We start from the raw sequence: 18,246 nt of genomic DNA, 5'->3' as shown, positions 1-18,246 counted from the left end.
ATTAATCCACACGTAAAACGGCAAACTGAATCGTTTCTAGTCATCTCTCCTCCTTCCAGGCTTTTTCATCTTTGAACTTATATGGTGGTCGGCATCTAAACTTTCATAGTATTACCACGACGACCAGCGAAACAGTTCGTCTTTCAATCACCCACGTGGGTATAACCAATGAGGAGATGGCACGTGGGTACCTGCTTCTACAAACCAATGAGGAGATTGGAGGGGCAGGACTTTCAGCGCAATCTGCGTCAGAAATAGAAAGGACTTCTATTTTAGCCCTTGGCATCGCAGCCGCTTGGTGGCGCGCGCGAGCAGTGTGGGTGCAATAATTGAATAACATGGATTTCTAAGTTTATTTTGCGACGCTCGTGCACACGACGTGTCCGGTCTGGTCAGCATGTTAGCAGAGTAAAGCTAAACTGTAAAGGTAGATCAAAAAGTTACCGGTATTAATCTACAAAAAAATCTAATAGAAATCTTCACCTATTTTACTTCTTCGTTGCATATATATTAGTTCTATAACATGTCAGTTTGATATTTATTCTACGTGACTTCTCATTCAAACCATTCATGGAGACAATACTGCAGCATGCGGTAGGGAGATTATCCTTTGTGTCTGTGTGTGTGTGTTTTACAATTCAGGTCACTCCCACATTAGAGACTTTCCTTCTGTCTTTACCTCACATGTGACAGAGGCACAGTTGGTGGCTCTGCTTTGTATGAATATGACAGCCATTATCTGTAATCCTCCCTATGGAACACAGAGAACACGGTATCTATCTGAGGGAGAATGACAATCAGAATGGAAAGCAATTCAATGAAATGGAATGTTGATAACTAGATTCCTGTTTGTTTTGTTGGAGGACTGCTCAGATCAGTGAGAGAGAGTGTGTGTGTGTGTGGATCTGCATTATGCCTGGCTACAAATGTGTATGATTAGGGTTGGTGGAACTACACCCAAGAGGCAAGTTGTGTGTGTTTGTATGTGTGACGCAGTGCTGTGTTGTATGTATCTGTCAGGAGCAGGTGGTGTTTAATGTGGAGATTCAGCTCCATAGGGCTCTCTCTCTCCAGTCACTCACTGTCAGACATTAACACTACACACTGAGCAGAGGTTTAGCACACACACACACACACACACACACACACACACACACACACACACACACACACACACACACACACACACACACACACACACACACACACACACACACACACACACACACACACACACACACACACACACACACGCACTGTGGTGATACTGCTGGAGGGCTGCACACAGTCTGTGTACCACACACTCATGCACTGTTGAACACACACGTGCACACAGACACATGGCTGGATGCATTAGTCATTTTCAATAATTCATAGTGAAGGGATAATAAAAGAGGAGAGTTCATTTGTTGACATTGTATTCCATGAGAAGTAATGCAGTAGCTGTCTGTAGTTTAATTCAAGTCATGTTCGACTCTCCTCCTGTGTCATTTTTACAGGGTTATTGTGAATCACTTCATGGGAAAGCAGGGGAACCGGATGTTTCAATCTAAGCTGGTGCTTGAATTAACCAGAAATTATAACAAGCTCTTATCTTTGCTTGCTTACATTCTCACCTTTTTTTTCAGTGACAGTGACACTTTTTAAAATGTGTCATGAATCAACAGCCTGCTGACTGAGTACCATTCGTGGCTGTCTGCATCTTCTAATGAAGTTGTGAAGTGTCCTCGTCCTCGCCACCTCTCAGTAGGAATAGGACCGCAATTAAAAGCAAAAGTGTGTTTTTGGTTGGTGGGATCCAGTTCGTCTCCAGGGAAACCAGTGTCATTTGCAAAAGTAAACAAAGGTTTTTTGAGGCGGCGACTCTACAATTAATAAAAGTCTTCCGGGAGGGACAGCTTGAAACAATTTATGCATCTTGGCAAGCAAAGAAGTGACTGTTCATTGAAATAACATGTGGACACTTAGAAACCAGAGGGAGGGAGTGTGTGTTTGTGGATGCGTAGGTAGTAGGTAGTAGGTTTCATTCTGATTAAAGGGAAACATTTCATCCATCCATTGATGCAGTAACTATGGAGAAACATCATAATGACATGGTGGAGTTAGTGCTGGCTCTGCCTTCAGTCAGCTAACAGTCCTCCATTGAGTTGAGTGTCCCACTCCTGGGCTCCTTACCAAATGGAACAGAATGACTACCCCTCACGAGGCCAATCTTTTCTCACCCCTGTCTCTCTGTCTAACCTGTCACACCTCCTGACTCTTGGTTCAGCTCCAACCTAACCCACCACCTTCTCTTCCCAACACAGCCAATAGCCCCTCTACTCACCCTGTACAGCCAAAACCCCCTCTACTCACCCTGTACAGCCAATACCCCCTCTACTCACCCTGCACAGCCAATACCCCCTCTACTCACCCTGCACAGCCAATACCCCCTCTACTCACCCTGCACAGCCAATACCCCCTCTACTCACCCTGCACAGCCAATACCCCCTCTACTCACCCTGCACAGCCAATACCCTCTCTACTCACCCTGTACAGCCAATAACCCCTCTACTCACCCTGCACAGCCAATACCCCCTCTACTTGCCCTGTATCACCTTCCTTCTATGAGCAGATGCCAGGGCTGCTATACAAAGACCCCTGTGTTGGTTGTGGAGGCTAATGTGTGCGTCTGTGTGTGCAAGTGTTTGTGCATGTGTGCGTGTGCGTGCGTGTGCATGTGTGTGTGTGTGTGTGTGTGTGTGTGTGTGTGTGTGTGTCTACATGCATTTTGTGTGTAAGTGCTGGTACAGTGTCTATGCATGTGCCAGATGGCTGCTTGCGATGCAAATGGGCTCAGAAAATGGGAGTCATACCACAGGGGAGAGATGCAACACGCAGCAAGCCTTGTAGTTCTAGGATGGAGAATCAGAGATCAAACTATGACCAGCTGACCCTTCTCAGAGCTCGGACACAAGGGCAGGTCTTCCTCGCATTGCCTTAAGTCATTCTGACAGGTGGTAACACACTGCCCAGCATCATCATTCTGACAGGCGGAAACACACTGCCCAGCATCATCATTCTGACAGGCGGAAACACACTGCCCAGCATCATCATTCTGATAGGCGGTAACACTGCCCAGCATCATCATTCTGACCAGCGGAAACACACTGCCCAGCATCATCATTCTGACAGGCGGTAACACACTGCCCAGCATCGTCATTCTGACAGGCGGTAAGACACTGCCCAGCATCGTCATTCTGATAGGTGGTAACACACTGCCCAGCATCATCATTCTGACAGGCAGTAAGACACTGCCCAGCATCATCATTCTGACCAGCGGAAACACACTGCCCAGCATCGTCATTCTGACAGGCGGTAAGACACTGCCCAGCATCATCATTCTGATAGGTGGTAACACTGCCCAGCATCATCATTCTGACAGGCGGTAACACACTGCCCAGCATCATCATTCTGACAGGCGGTAACACACTGCCCAGCATCATCATTCTGACAGGCGGTAACACACTGCCCAGCATCATCATTCTGACAGGCAGGAAACACACTGCCCAGCATCATCATTCTGACAGGCGGTAAGACACTGCCCAGCATCATCATTCTGACAGGCGGTAACACTGCCAAGCATCATCATTCTGACAGGCGGTAAGACACTGCCCAGCATCGTCATTCTGACAGGCGGAAACACACTGCCCAGCATCATCATTCTGACAGGCGGTAAGACACTGCCCAGCATCGTCATTCTGACAGGCGGTAAGACACTGCCCAGCATCATCATTCTGATAGGCGGTAACACTGCCCAGCATCATCACTCTGACAGGTGGTAACACTGCCCAGCATCATCATTCTGACAGGCGGTAAGACACTGCCCAGCATCATCATTCTGACAGGCGGTAAGACACTGCCCAGCATCATCATTCTGACAGGCGGTAACACACTGCCCAGCATCATCATTCTGACAGGCAGGAAACACACTGCCCAGCATCATCATTCTGACAGGCGGTAAGACACTGCCCAGCATCATCATTCTGACAGGCGGTAAGACACTGCCCAGCATCGTCATTCTGACAGGCGGTAAGACACTGCCCAGCATCATCATTCTGATAGGTGGTAACACTGCCCAGCATCATCATTCTGACAGGCGGTAACACACTGCCCAGCATCATCATTCTGACAGGCGGAAACACACTGCCCAGCATCGTCATTCTGACAGGCAGTAAGACACTGCCCAGCATCATCATTCTGATAGGCGGTAACTCTGCCCAGCATCATCATTCTGACAGGCGGAAACACACTGCCCAGCATCATCATTCTGACAGGCGGTAAGACACTGCCCAGCATCGTCATTCTGACAGGCGGTAAGACACTGCCCAGCATCATCATTCTGATAGGCGGTAACACTGCCCAGCATCATCACTCTGACAGGTGGTAACACTGCCCAGCATCATCATTCTGACAGGCGGTAACACACTGCCCAGCATCATCATTCTGACAGGCGGTAACACACTGCCCAGCATCATCATTCTGACAGGCGGTAACACACTGCCCAGCATCATCATTCTGAAAGGCAGGAAACACACTGCCCAGCATCATCATTCTGACAGGCGGTAAGACACTGCCCAGCATCATCATTATGATAGGCGGTAAGACACTGCCCAGCATCATCATTCTGACAGGCGGTAACACACTGCCCAGCATCATCATTCTGACAGGCAGGAAACACACTGCCCAGCATCATTATTCTGACAGGCGGTAAGACACTGCCCAGCATCATCATTCTGACAGGCGGTAACACTGCCCAGCATCATCATTCTGACAGGCGGTAACACACTGCCCAGCATCATCATTCTGATAGGCGGTAACACTGCCCAGCATCATCACTCTGACAGGTGGTAAGACACTGCCCAGCATCATCATTCTGATAGGCGGTAAGACACTGCCCAGCATCATCATTCTGACAGGCGGTAACACACTGCCCAGCATCATCATTCTGACAGGCAGGAAACACACTGCCCAGCATCATCATTCTGACAGGCGGAAACACACTGCCCAGCATCGTCATTCTGACAGGCGTAAACACACTGCCCAGCATCATCATTCTGACAGGCGGTAACACACTGCCCAGCATCATCATTCTGACAGGCGGAAACACACTGCCCAGCATCGTCATTCTGACAGGCAGTAAGACACTGCCCAGCATCATCATTCTGATAGGCGGTAACACTGCCCAGCATCATCATTCTGACAGGCGGAAACACACTGCCCAGCATCATCATTCTGACAGGCGGTAAGACACTGCCCAGCATCATCATTCTGATAGGCGGTAACACTGCCCAGCATCATCATTCTGACAGGCGGAAACACACTGCCCAGCATCGTCATTCTGACAGGCGGTAAGACACTGCCCAGCATCATCATTCTGATAGGCGGTAACACTGCCCAGCATCATCACTCTGACAGGCGGTAACACAATGCCCAGCATCATCATTCTGACAGGCGGTAACACACTGCCCAGCATCATCATTCTGACAGGCGGTAACACACTGCCCAGCATCATCATTCTGACAGGCGGTAAGACACTGCCCAGCATCATCATTCTGACAGGCGGTAACACACTGCCCAGCATCATCATTCTGACAGGCAGGAAACACACTGCCCAGCATCATCATTCTGACAGGCGGTAAGACACTGCCCAGCATCATCATTCTGATAGGCGGTAAGACACTGCCCAGCATCATCATTCTGACAGGCGGTAACACACTGCCCAGCATCATCATTCTGACAGGCAGGAAACACACTGCCCAGCATCATCATTCTGACAGGCGGTAAGACACTGCCCAGCATCATCATTCTGACAGGCGGTAACACTGCCCAGCATCATCATTCTGACAGGCGGTAACACACTGCCCAGCATCATCATTCTGATAGGCGGTAAGACACTGCCCAGCATCATCATTCTGACAGGCGGTAAGACACTGCCCAGCATCGTCATTCTGACAGGCGGTAAGACACTGCCCAGCATCATCATTCTGATAGGTGGTAACACTGCCCAGCATCATCATTCTGACAGGCGGTAACACACTGCCCAGCATCATCATTCTGACAGGCGGAAACACACTGCCCAGCATCGTCATTCTGACAGGCAGTAAGACACTGCCCAGCATCATCATTCTGATAGGCGGTAACTCTGCCCAGCATCATCATTCTGACAGGCGGAAACACACTGCCCAGCATCATCATTCTGACAGGCGGTAAGACACTGCCCAGCATCGTCATTCTGACAGGCGGTAAGACACTGCCCAGCATCATCATTCTGATAGGCGGTAACACTGCCCAGCATCATCACTCTGACAGGTGGTAACACTGCCCAGCATCATCATTCTGACAGGCGGTAACACACTGCCCAGCATCATCATTCTGACAGGCGGTAACACACTGCCCAGCATCATCATTCTGACAGGCGGTAACACACTGCCCAGCATCATCATTCTGAAAGGCAGGAAACACACTGCCCAGCATCATCATTCTGACAGGCGGTAAGACACTGCCCAGCATCATCATTATGATAGGCGGTAAGACACTGCCCAGCATCATCATTCTGACAGGCGGTAACACACTGCCCAGCATCATCATTCTGACAGGCAGGAAACACACTGCCCAGCATCATTATTCTGACAGGCGGTAAGACACTGCCCAGCATCATCATTCTGACAGGCGGTAACACTGCCCAGCATCATCATTCTGACAGGCGGTAACACACTGCCCAGCATCATCATTCTGATAGGCGGTAACACTGCCCAGCATCATCACTCTGACAGGTGGTAAGACACTGCCCAGCATCATCATTCTGATAGGCGGTAAGACACTGCCCAGCATCATCATTCTGACAGGCGGTAACACACTGCCCAGCATCATCATTCTGACAGGCAGGAAACACACTGCCCAGCATCATCATTCTGACAGGCGGAAACACACTGCCCAGCATCGTCATTCTGACAGGCGTAAACACACTGCCCAGCATCATCATTCTGACAGGCGGTAACACACTGCCCAGCATCATCATTCTGACAGGCGGAAACACACTGCCCAGCATCGTCATTCTGACAGGCAGTAAGACACTGCCCAGCATCATCATTCTGATAGGCGGTAACACTGCCCAGCATCATCATTCTGACAGGCGGAAACACACTGCCCAGCATCATCATTCTGACAGGCGGTAAGACACTGCCCAGCATCATCATTCTGATAGGCGGTAACACTGCCCAGCATCATCATTCTGACAGGCGGAAACACACTGCCCAGCATCGTCATTCTGACAGGCGGTAAGACACTGCCCAGCATCATCATTCTGATAGGCGGTAACACTGCCCAGCATCATCACTCTGACAGGCGGTAACACAATGCCCAGCATCATCATTCTGACAGGCGGTAACACACTGCCCAGCATCATCATTCTGACAGGCGGTAACACACTGCCCAGCATCATCATTCTGACAGGCGGTAAGACACTGCCCAGCATCATCATTCTGACAGGCGGTAACACACTGCCCAGCATCATCATTCTGACAGGCAGGAAACACACTGCCCAGCATCATCATTCTGACAGGCGGTAAGACACTGCCCAGCATCATCATTCTGACAGGCGGTAACACTGCCCAGCATCATCATTCTGACAGGCGGTAACACACTGCCCAGCATCATCATTCTGATAGGCGGTAACACTGCCCATCATCATCACTCTGACAGGTGGTAACACTGCCCAGCATCATCATTCTGACAGGCGGTAAGACACTGCCCAGCATCATCATTCTGACAGGCGGTAACACACTGCCCAGCATCATCATTCTGACAGGCAGGAAACACACTGCCCAGCATCATCATTCTGACAGGCGGTAACAATGCCCAGCATCATCATTCTGACAGGCGGTAACACACTGCCCAGCATCATCATTCTGACAGGCGGAAACACACTGCCCAGCATCGTCATTCTGACAGGCGTAAACACACTGCCCAGCATCATCATTCTGACAGGCGGTAACACACTGCCCAGCATCATCATTCTGAAAGGCAGGAAACACACTGCCCAGCATCATCATTCTGACAGGCGGTAAGACACTGCCCAGCATCATCATTATGATAGGCGGTAAGACACTGCCCAGCATCATCATTCTGACAGGCGGTAACACTGCCCAGCATCATCATTCTGACAGGCAGGAAACACACTGCCCAGCATCATTATTCTGACAGGCGGTAAGACACTGCCCAGCATCATCATTCTGACAGGCGGTAACACTGCCCAGCATCATCATTCTGACAGGCGGTAACACACTGCCCAGCATCATCATTCTGATAGGCGGTAACACTGCCCAGCATCATCACTCTGACAGGTGGTAAGACACTGCCCAGCATCATCATTCTGATAGGCGGTAAGACACTGCCCAGCATCATCATTCTGACAGGCGGTAACACACTGCCCAGCATCATCATTCTGACAGGCAGGAAACACACTGCCCAGCATCATCATTCTGACAGGCGGAAACACACTGCCCAGCATCGTCATTCTGACAGGCGTAAACACACTGCCCAGCATCATCATTCTGACAGGCGGAAACACACTGCCCAGCATCGTCATTCTGACAGGCAGTAAGACACTGCCCAGCATCATCATTCTGATAGGCGGTAACACTGCCCAGCATCATCATTCTGACAGGCGGAAACACACTGCCCAGCATCATCATTCTGACAGGCGGTAAGACACTGCCCAGCATCGTCATTCTGACAGGCGGTAAGACACTGCCCAGCATCATCATTCTGATAGGCGGTAACACTGCCCAGCATCATCACTCTGACAGGCGGTAACACAATGCCCAGCATCATCATTCTGACAGGCGGTAACACACTGCCCAGCATCATCATTCTGACAGGCGGTAACACACTGCCCAGCATCATCATTCTGACAGGCGGTAAGACACTGCCCAGCATCATCATTCTGACAGGCGGTAACACACTGCCCAGCATCATCATTCTGACAGGCAGGAAACACACTGCCCAGCATCATCATTCTGACAGGCGGTAAGACACTGCCCAGCATCATCATTCTGATAGGCGGTAAGACACTGCCCAGCATCATCATTCTGACAGGCGGTAACACACTGCCCAGCATCATCATTCTGACAGGCAGGAAACACACTGCCCAGCATCATCATTCTGACAGGCGGTAAGACACTGCCCAGCATCATCATTCTGACAGGCGGTAACACTGCCCAGCATCATCATTCTGACAGGCGGTAACACACTGCCCAGCATCATCATTCTGATAGGCGGTAACACTGCCCAGCATCATCACTCTGACAGGTGGTAACACTGCCCAGCATCATCATTCTGACAGGCGGTAAGACACTGCCCAGCATCATCATTCTGATAGGCGGTAAGACACTGCCCAGCATCATCATTCTGACAGGCGGTAACACACTGCCCAGCATCATCATTCTGACAGGCAGGAAACACACTGCCCAGCATCATCATTCTGACAGGCGGTAACAATGCCCAGCATCATCATTCTGACAGGCGGTAACACACTGCCCAGCATCATCATTCTGACAGGCGGAAACACACTGCCCAGCATCGTCATTCTGACAGGCGTAAACACACTGCCCAGCATCATCATTCTGACAGGCGGAAACACACTGCCCAGCATCGTCATTCTGACAGGCGTAAACACACTGCCCAGCATCATCATTCTGACAGGCGGTAAGACACTGCCCAGCATCGTCATTCTGACAGGCGGTAAGACACTGCCCAGCATCATCATTCTGATAGGCGGTAACACTGCCCAGCATCATCACTCTGACAGGTGGTAACACTGCCCAGCATCATCATTCTGACAGGCGGTAAGACACTGCCCAGCATCATCATTCTGATAGGCAGTAACACTGCCCAGCATCATCATTCTGACAGCCGGTAACAAACTGCCCAGCATCATCATTCTGACAGGCGGTAACACTGCCCAGCATCATCATTCTGACAGGCGGTAACACACTGCCCAGCATCATCATTCTGACAGGCGGTAACACACTGCCCAGCATCATCATTCTGACAGGCGGTAACACACTGCCCAGCATCGTCATTCTGACAGGCGGTAAGACACTGCCCAGCATCATCATTCTGATAGGCGGTAACACACTGCCCAGCATCATCATTCTGACAGGTGGTAACACTGCCCAGCATCATCATTCTGACAGGCGGTAACACACTGCCCAGCATCATCATTCTGACAGGCGGTAACACACTGCCCAGCATCATCATTCTGACAGGCGGAAACACACTGCCCAGCATCGTCATTCTGACAGGCGGAAACACACTGCCCAGCATCATCATTCTGACAGGCGGAAACACACTGCCCAGCATCATCATTCTGACAGGCGGTAAGACACTGCCCAGCATCATCATTCTGATAGGCGGTAAGACACTGCCCAGCATCATCATTCTGACAGGCGGTAACACACTGCCCAGCATCATCATTCTGACAGGTGGTAACACTGCCCAGCATCATCATTCTGACAGGCGGTAACACACTGCCCAGCATCGTCATTCTGACAGGTGGTAACACTGCCCAGCATCATCATTCTGACACGTGGTAACACACTGCCCAGCATCGTCATTCTGACAGGTGGTAACACACTGCCCAGCATCAGCGGGGGGGAAGGAACCAACCTGGTCTCAAATGTTCCTATGCCATTTCATGTAATTTATTCATGAAACAAACTGAATACTAATAACTAACTTTATTGATTATTAGATTGAGAAGATTTGGAAGCACCTAGGAGAGCAGGAGTGGGATGAGGGGGAGACAGAGAGAGAATGGACGTTAGGAAACAAAGTAATAGTGAGAGTAGAAGACGCAGATGGAAGGGTGTGGATGTTAGTCTCTTTTAACACCTTGACCTTCACATTACCAATTGACTCTTCTAGTTTTTGTCACCACATAGATGAACCATATGGAATAACCACATAGCTTTACCTTAAGCTAAAGTCAGGGAGGTAGGCAGGTAGCCTAGCGGTTAAGAGAGGTTGGGCCAGTAACTGAAAAGCCGTTGGGTCAAATCCCTGAGCCGACTAAGTGAAGGATCATTTGATGTGTCCTTGAATAAGGCACTTAACCCTAATTGCTCCTGTAAGCCACTGGTTAAGAGCATCTGCTAAATGACAAGTTATGTTTTAATCATGTGGTTGATCCTGGATATCTGTAGTGAGAAGCTAGCCTGACATTTGAGTCATTTAGCAAACGCTCTGACCTAGAGCGACTTACAGAAGCAATTAGGGTTAAGTGCCTTCCTCAAGGGGACATCGACAGATTTTTCACCTCAGGGATTCGAACTAATGACCTTTCAGTTACTGGCTAAACACTCTTAAATGCTAGGCTACCTGACAAAGACCCTCCAGTCCAAACGTTGCAATATGACAGCATTCAACAGCGTGGACATGGGTATCTATCTCTAGTGAGGCTCTGTAACACTACCCTTCCCCTACTCTACTCTCTCTATCTCCTGCTGAGTTGAAGTCAGAAGTTTACATACACCTTAGCCAAATACTTTTAAACTCAGTTTTTCACGATTCCTGACATTTAATCCTAGTAAAAGGATCACCACTTCATTTAAAAAATGTGAAATGTCAGAATAATAGTAGAGAGAATGATTTATTTCAGCTTTTATTTATTTCATCACATTCCCAGTGGGTCAGAAATGTACAAACACTCAATTAGTATTTGGTAGCATTGCCTTTAAATTGTTTAACTTGGGTCAAACATTTCGGGTAGCCTTCCACAAGCTTCCCACAATAAGTTGGGTGAATTTTGTCCCATTCCTCCTGACAGAGCTGGTGTAACTGAGTCAGGTTTGTAGGCCTCCTTGCTCGCACACACTTTTTCAGTTCTGCCCATACATTTTCTATAGGATTGAGGGCAGAGCCTTGCGATGGCCACCCCAATACCTTGACTTTGTTGTCCGTAAGCTATTTTACCACAACTCTGGAAGTAAGCATGGGGTCATTGTCCATTTGGAAGACCCATTTGCGACCAAGCTTTAACTTCCTGACTGATGTCTTGAGATGTTGCTTCTATATATCCACATCATTTTCCTTCCGCAAGATGCCATCTATTTTGTGAAGTGCACCAGTCCCTCCTGCAGCAAAGCACCCCCACAACATGATGCTGCATCCCCGTGCTTCACGGTTGGGATGGTGTTCTTCGGCTTGCAAGCGTCCCCCTCTTTCTTCCAAACATAACAATGGTCATTATGGCCAAACAGTTCTATTTTTGTTTCATCAGACCAGAGGACATTTCTCCAAAAATACGATCTTTGTCCCCATGTGCAGTTGCAAACCGTAGTCTGGAGTTTTTATGGCGGTTTTGGCGCAGTGCCTGAGCGGCCTTTCAGGTTATGTCGATATGGGACTCGTTATACTGTGGATATAGATACCTTTGTACATGTTTCCTCCAGCATCTTCACAAGGTCCTTTGCTGTTGTTCTGGGATTGATTTGCACTTTTCGCACCAAAGTACGTTCATCTCTAGGAGACAGAAGGAGTCTCCTTCCTGAGCGGTATGACGGCTTCGTGGTCCCATGGTTTTTATACTTGCGTACTATTGTTTGTACAGATGAACATAGTACCTTCAGGCATTTGAAAATGGCTCCCAAGAATGAAACCAGAGTAGTTGAGATCTACAATTTTTTTTATGAGATCTTGGCTCATTTCTTTTGATTTTCCCATGATGTCAAGCAAAGAGGCATTGAATTTGAACGTAGGACTTGGAATACATCCACAGGGACACCTCCAATTGACTCAAATTATGTCAATTAGCCTATCAGAAGCTTCTAAAGCCATGACATAATTTTCTGGAATTTTCCAAGCTGTTTAAAGGCACAGTCAATTTAGTGTATGTAAACTTCTGACCCACTGGAATTGTGATACAGTGAATTATAAGTGAAATAATCTGTCTGTAAACAATTGTTGGAAAAATGACTTGTGTCATGCATAAAGTAGATGTCCTAACCAACTTGCCAAAACTATAGTTTGTTAACAAGACATTTGTGGAGTGGTTGAAAAATTAGTTTTAATGACTCCAACCTAAGTGTATGTAAACTTCCGACTTCAAATCTACCTATTATAAAGGTCAGAAGAAAAAGGCCATTTGTTTCCATAATTCTCTCAATGACCAAAGTAAAGAGACTCTCCATAATAGATTGGACATAACGGAAGTGTTTTCCTCTAAACACACAGAGACGGCGCTCGTCCCCAAACAAGAGGCCAGCCAGCCGATTATCCTGTCAGCCAGCCAGCGATCCAACCAGCCAGTCAGGCAGCAGCTGTGTCACCACCCAACTCCCCATACCACCTCACATCTCTCTCGCTCGCTCGCTCGCTCGCTCTCTCTCTCTCTTTTGAGGGCTCTCTCTCTCCTTCTTGCTCACTCTCTCTTATTCTCTTTCTCTTTCACCCTGGACGGAAGCTCAAGCAGAGGTTTTTAATTGATGTTTTTTCTCCCTCTATTTTTTGGTTTCACTTAATGAGCAGAGCAGAGCAGAGCAGACTTGACTCTCTGTATACAAATGTGAAGCCCTTAGCTTGCTACTTTCAGCTACTCTGCCTCTCCATCCACCCGTCTGCCCTGTAGCTGGTTCCATTGGAGTCCAGCTAATTACTGTGGTTATCTTGGGCTCCCCCACCACTAGATTCTAATTTCAAATAGCCTATGGTGCTTGGTGGTAGTCAGGCAGTGTGCTACGTAGCAACGCAGGACCCTTTCCATTTCAGACACCTCATTAACGCTGCATCCAAAACCAATCAGTCCGACTCTACATAGGTAGACTGGAACCTATGGAGCTCTCCTCGCGTGACGCCACTGATTTCTACAGCTCATTTGCAACAAGAACACCCAATGATTTACTTAACACGAGGCTTCTAATGCATGCCGAATCTGACGGACGGATGCTGAATGGAATCTGTGTGTAGGTGTGTACCGTAACTGTTACAGCCTTGTTGTGAGCTGAGCTCTTGCCTTCTGGAAGGTTCCTGTTGTTGGACCTACTCCTCTGTTGAGAGATGGGAATCAGCAGGAGGGAGGGAGGGAAGGAGGGAGAGATGAGCCTGTCTACAAGCTGCTACAGAGGACCGGGGCCCAGCTGGCCCTGGAGTGGTGCAGGTAAACCACTGACATGTCATTTAATATGTGGAGAGACAGGAGCACTGGGACTCTCATTATCGATCTGCAACACTGTTTGATTCACTGAAGTTAAGTTCCATGTTGCCATAACAACACTTGAAAGAGTAGATTTAGGTAGTTGGTGTGTGTGTTTGGATGTGGGAAGAGAGGACAGAGGAGAAGAGGACGAGGAGGATTCTGCTGGTCTGGATGAGACTGGAAGAGAGGGAAGAGGAGGGAGAACAGGACACGTCAGGGACATTAGAAGAACTTGAAGGGCTTGTAACAGAGAGAGGGGAGAGGATGGATCTGTCTTGAGCTGGCTCTTTGTTTTGGGTGTTTGCTTCTCGCATGGGAATTTTTAATGTTTGGGTCAGATAGTCATCACCACAAAAGATTTGAGGAAATACTGATGGATACTGTAAGTTTAAACAGTCATGTTCTATGCACAGTAGAACATATTGTTTGTTCTAAATGAGCAGTTTTGCTTTTCAATGAGGAAGAGTATGTCTTATAAGGTCACTAAACGGGAATATGAAGTGGATCCAGTCTTTTGATGTTAGAATAGAGACTCCTAGATGGAGCCAGTCGGGCTATTGTAGTGAGAGGGAGGATGTCAGTTTCAGACAGTTCTCTAAGATGGCCACCAGATGGCACACATTCACCCATCAGCCAGCCAGTCACTTTACATGACAAGATTAGACGGAGAGAGGGGAAGGTTTGGGTGAGAGAACCAGTGGTTTGTGCCCCCCCCCTCCCCCCCTGAACACATCCTCAAACACAGAATTACAAAAATAATCCTTATAGAATGACGTATATGATAGGCTACATATCGAATTATAGGATCTATGATCAAACACCTGTTTCTAGTGAGGAGTCGGAATGCAGTCTTTCGCCAAAACCATCAAATATTCAGTAGGCTAATTGGGTTTTTAAAAGCTTTCTTGTTTGTTCAGTCTGTAGAATAGCCTTTAACTATTTGACAGATAACCTTCTGCGTATCAAATATAGGCTTTGTTGGCAGTTCATAAAATCTAGGGAGGATATAGGGAATTGAAGACCTTGAGATTCTGAACTTTGTGATTTCCAAATATTTTTTCGTCAGCACTTCTGATGGAGTCTAATTATACCATATGCATAATTCAGAAATACAAATATCGTTGTTGACAAGAGGAACGCATATCATTTACAAGTCTGTCCAGTTGGGCTAAATTCAGGCTTGGGAATTATTCAAGAGATTAATTAATAAAGCATTGCCCTGACTGGCTCGTTGCTTTTTCATCAATAACACTGCAGTTGAACACAACCCAAGTGATTATCATGCCCCAGAGAGAGAGAGCAATGAGAGAGAACAGTGCAGTTGAACACAACCCAAGTGATTATCATGCCCCAGAGAGAGAGAGAGCTATGAGAGAGAACAGTGCAGTTGAACACAACCCAATTGGTTATCATGCCCCAGAGAGAGAGAGCTATGAGAGAGAACAGTGCATTTGAACACAACCCAAGTGGTTATCATGCCCCAGAGAGAGAGAGCTATGAGAGAGAACAGTGCATTTGAACACAACCCAAGTGGTTATCATGCCCCAGAGAGAGAGAGCTATGAGAGAGAACAGTGCAGTTGAATACAAACCAAGTGATTATCATGCCCCAGAGAGAGAGAGCTATGAGAGAGAACAGTGCAGTTGAATACAAACCAAGTGATTATCATGCCCCAGAGAGAGAGAGCTATGAGAGAGAACAGTGCAGTTGAATACAAACCAAGTGATTATCATGCCCCAGAGAGAGAGAGCTATGAGAGAGAACAGTGCAGTTGAATACAAACCAAGTGATTATCATGCCCCAGAGAGAGAGAGCTATGAGAGAGAACAGTGCAGTTGAATACAAACCAAGTGATTATCATGCCCCAGAGAGAGAGAGCTATGAGAGAGAACAGTGCAGTTGAATACAAACCAAGTGGTTATCATGCCCCAGAGAGAGAGAGAGCTATGAGAGAGAACAGTGCAGCTCATGCAAAGGTTAGAGATCTCAGAGAGGGGAAAAAAACTCCTCTTCAGAAGTGATCATTTAGATGTATTCATGCTGAATGTGATGGTAAATGAAATTACAATAGGTCCACACACCACATTTTAGAATATAGTATGTATTTGTCTCTAATTTAAGGTGCACATAACGGTTGGTATTTCATATCCAATCATGTTGAAATAGCACTCTCATGTACACATAGCCGACTTGAAAGTGAAATTCATACAGAAACCAACCGTCCATGTTCAGTATTAGCGACTGTATATTTTAAGGTCTATTTGGTATTTTACTCATAGAAGGGCAAACAGGTTGAGTCAATATGCTGAGATAAAAGCTGTGGTGGCTGGCAGGCATGAAACACTCTTTGAGTGGGAGGAGGTTCACAGGATAGTGGATGGGGATGGAGGGAGGGCTGGACTGATGAGAGGATGGCTGGAGGGAGGGCTGGGCTGATGAGGGGATGGATGGAGGGAGGGCTGGACTGATGAGGGGATGGATGGAGGGAGGGCTGGGCTGATGAGGGGATGGATGGAGGGAGGGCTGGGCTGATGAGGGGATGGATGGAGGGAGGGCTGGGCTGATGAGGGGATGGATGGAGGGAGGGCTGGGCTGATGAGGGGATGGATGGAGGGAGGGCTGGACTGATGAGGGGATGGCTGGAGGGAGGGCTGGGCTGATGAGGGGATGGATGGAGGGAGGGCTGGACTGATGAGGGGATGGATGGAGGGAGGGCTGGGCTGATGAGGGGATGGATGGAGGGAGTGCTGGACTGATGAGGGAGGGCTGGACTGATGAGGGGATGGATGGAGGGAGGGCTGGACTGATGAGGGGATGGATGGAGGGAGGGCTGGACTGATGAGGGGATGGATGGAGGGAGGGCTGGGCTGATGAGGGGATGGCTGGAAGGAGGACTGATGAGGGGATGGATGGAGGGAGGGCTGGGCTGATGAGGGGATGGCTGGAAGGAGTGCTGGACTGATGAGGGAGGGCTGGACTGATGAGGGGATGGATGGAGGGAGGGCTGGGCTGATGAGGGGATGGCTGGAAGGAGGGCTGGACTGATGAGGGGATGGATGGAGGGAGGGCTGGGCTGATGAGGGGATGGATGGAGGGAGGGCTGGACTGATGAGGGGATGGCTGGAGGGAGGGCTGGACTGATGAGGAGATGGATGGAGGGAGGGCTGGGCTGATGAGGGGATGAATGGAGGGAGGGCTGGACTGATGAGGGGATGGATGGAGGGAGGGCTGGGCTGATGAGGGGATGGTTGGAGTGATGGGGGATGAGGGGATTGATTGGGGGCCAGTGGTTGGGTCACCAGTATGGTGCTGACAATACCCCAGGCTAGACAGCGCTCTAGTGTACTTGTATATACAGGGATACCCAGGCTAGACAGAGCTCTAGTGTACTTGTTTAAGCAGGGATACCCAGGCTAGACAGAGCTCTAGTGTACTTGTATATACAGGGATACCCAGGCTAGACAGAGCTCTAGTGTACTTGTATATACAGGGATACCCAGGCTAGACAGAGCTCTAGTGTACTTGTATATACAGGGATACCCAGGCTAGACAGAGCTCTAGTGTACTTGTATATACAGGGATACCCAGGGAATCCCTGAGCCTGTCTTCACTTTTCAGGGCCATGACTCTGAAACCTAGTAGAAGCTTATTTCCTATCCCTGTCTTTCCCCCTCTCTTTCCCATCTCTCTTTCTCTCTCTATCTATCTTTCTTTAACCTCTCACTGTGTCTCTTTCGTCCTCTCTCTCCTCTTCCTCCTCTACTTCCTCTCTTATTCTTGTTCTCTCTTTCAACCACCTCCCTCTCATATCCCTCTCTCTACCTCTCTTTTCACTCTCACTCTCCTCCTCTCTCTCAACCCCCCCTCCCCCGTTAGCCCATTGGAAAAATAGGATTTCCCCGTAGCTAGGCGATAGAGCAGAATTAGCATTTCATCCAGAAGAAGCACTGTGGGAACTTTGCAAAGTTTACTCATACAGCATGAAAGCAATGTTGGGGGGTTGTTCTTGC

The 18,246-nt window shown here is 48.5% G+C and overlaps 1 protein-coding gene across 1 annotated transcript in view; it reads left to right on the top strand.

Annotated features, from left to right (window-relative positions):
* The window catches only part of LOC135525661 (A-kinase anchor protein 6-like), a 277,280-nt gene that overhangs the window by 188,192 nt on the left and 70,842 nt on the right, over positions 1-18,246 (top strand).

This window comes from Oncorhynchus masou, chromosome 32 (assembly GCF_036934945.1).
Source record: "Oncorhynchus masou masou isolate Uvic2021 chromosome 32, UVic_Omas_1.1, whole genome shotgun sequence".
Taxonomy (NCBI): Eukaryota; Metazoa; Chordata; class Actinopteri; order Salmoniformes; family Salmonidae; genus Oncorhynchus; species Oncorhynchus masou.
The sequence above is the reverse complement of the archived record's forward strand: the minus strand, read 5'-3'. Positions and strand labels throughout refer to the sequence as shown.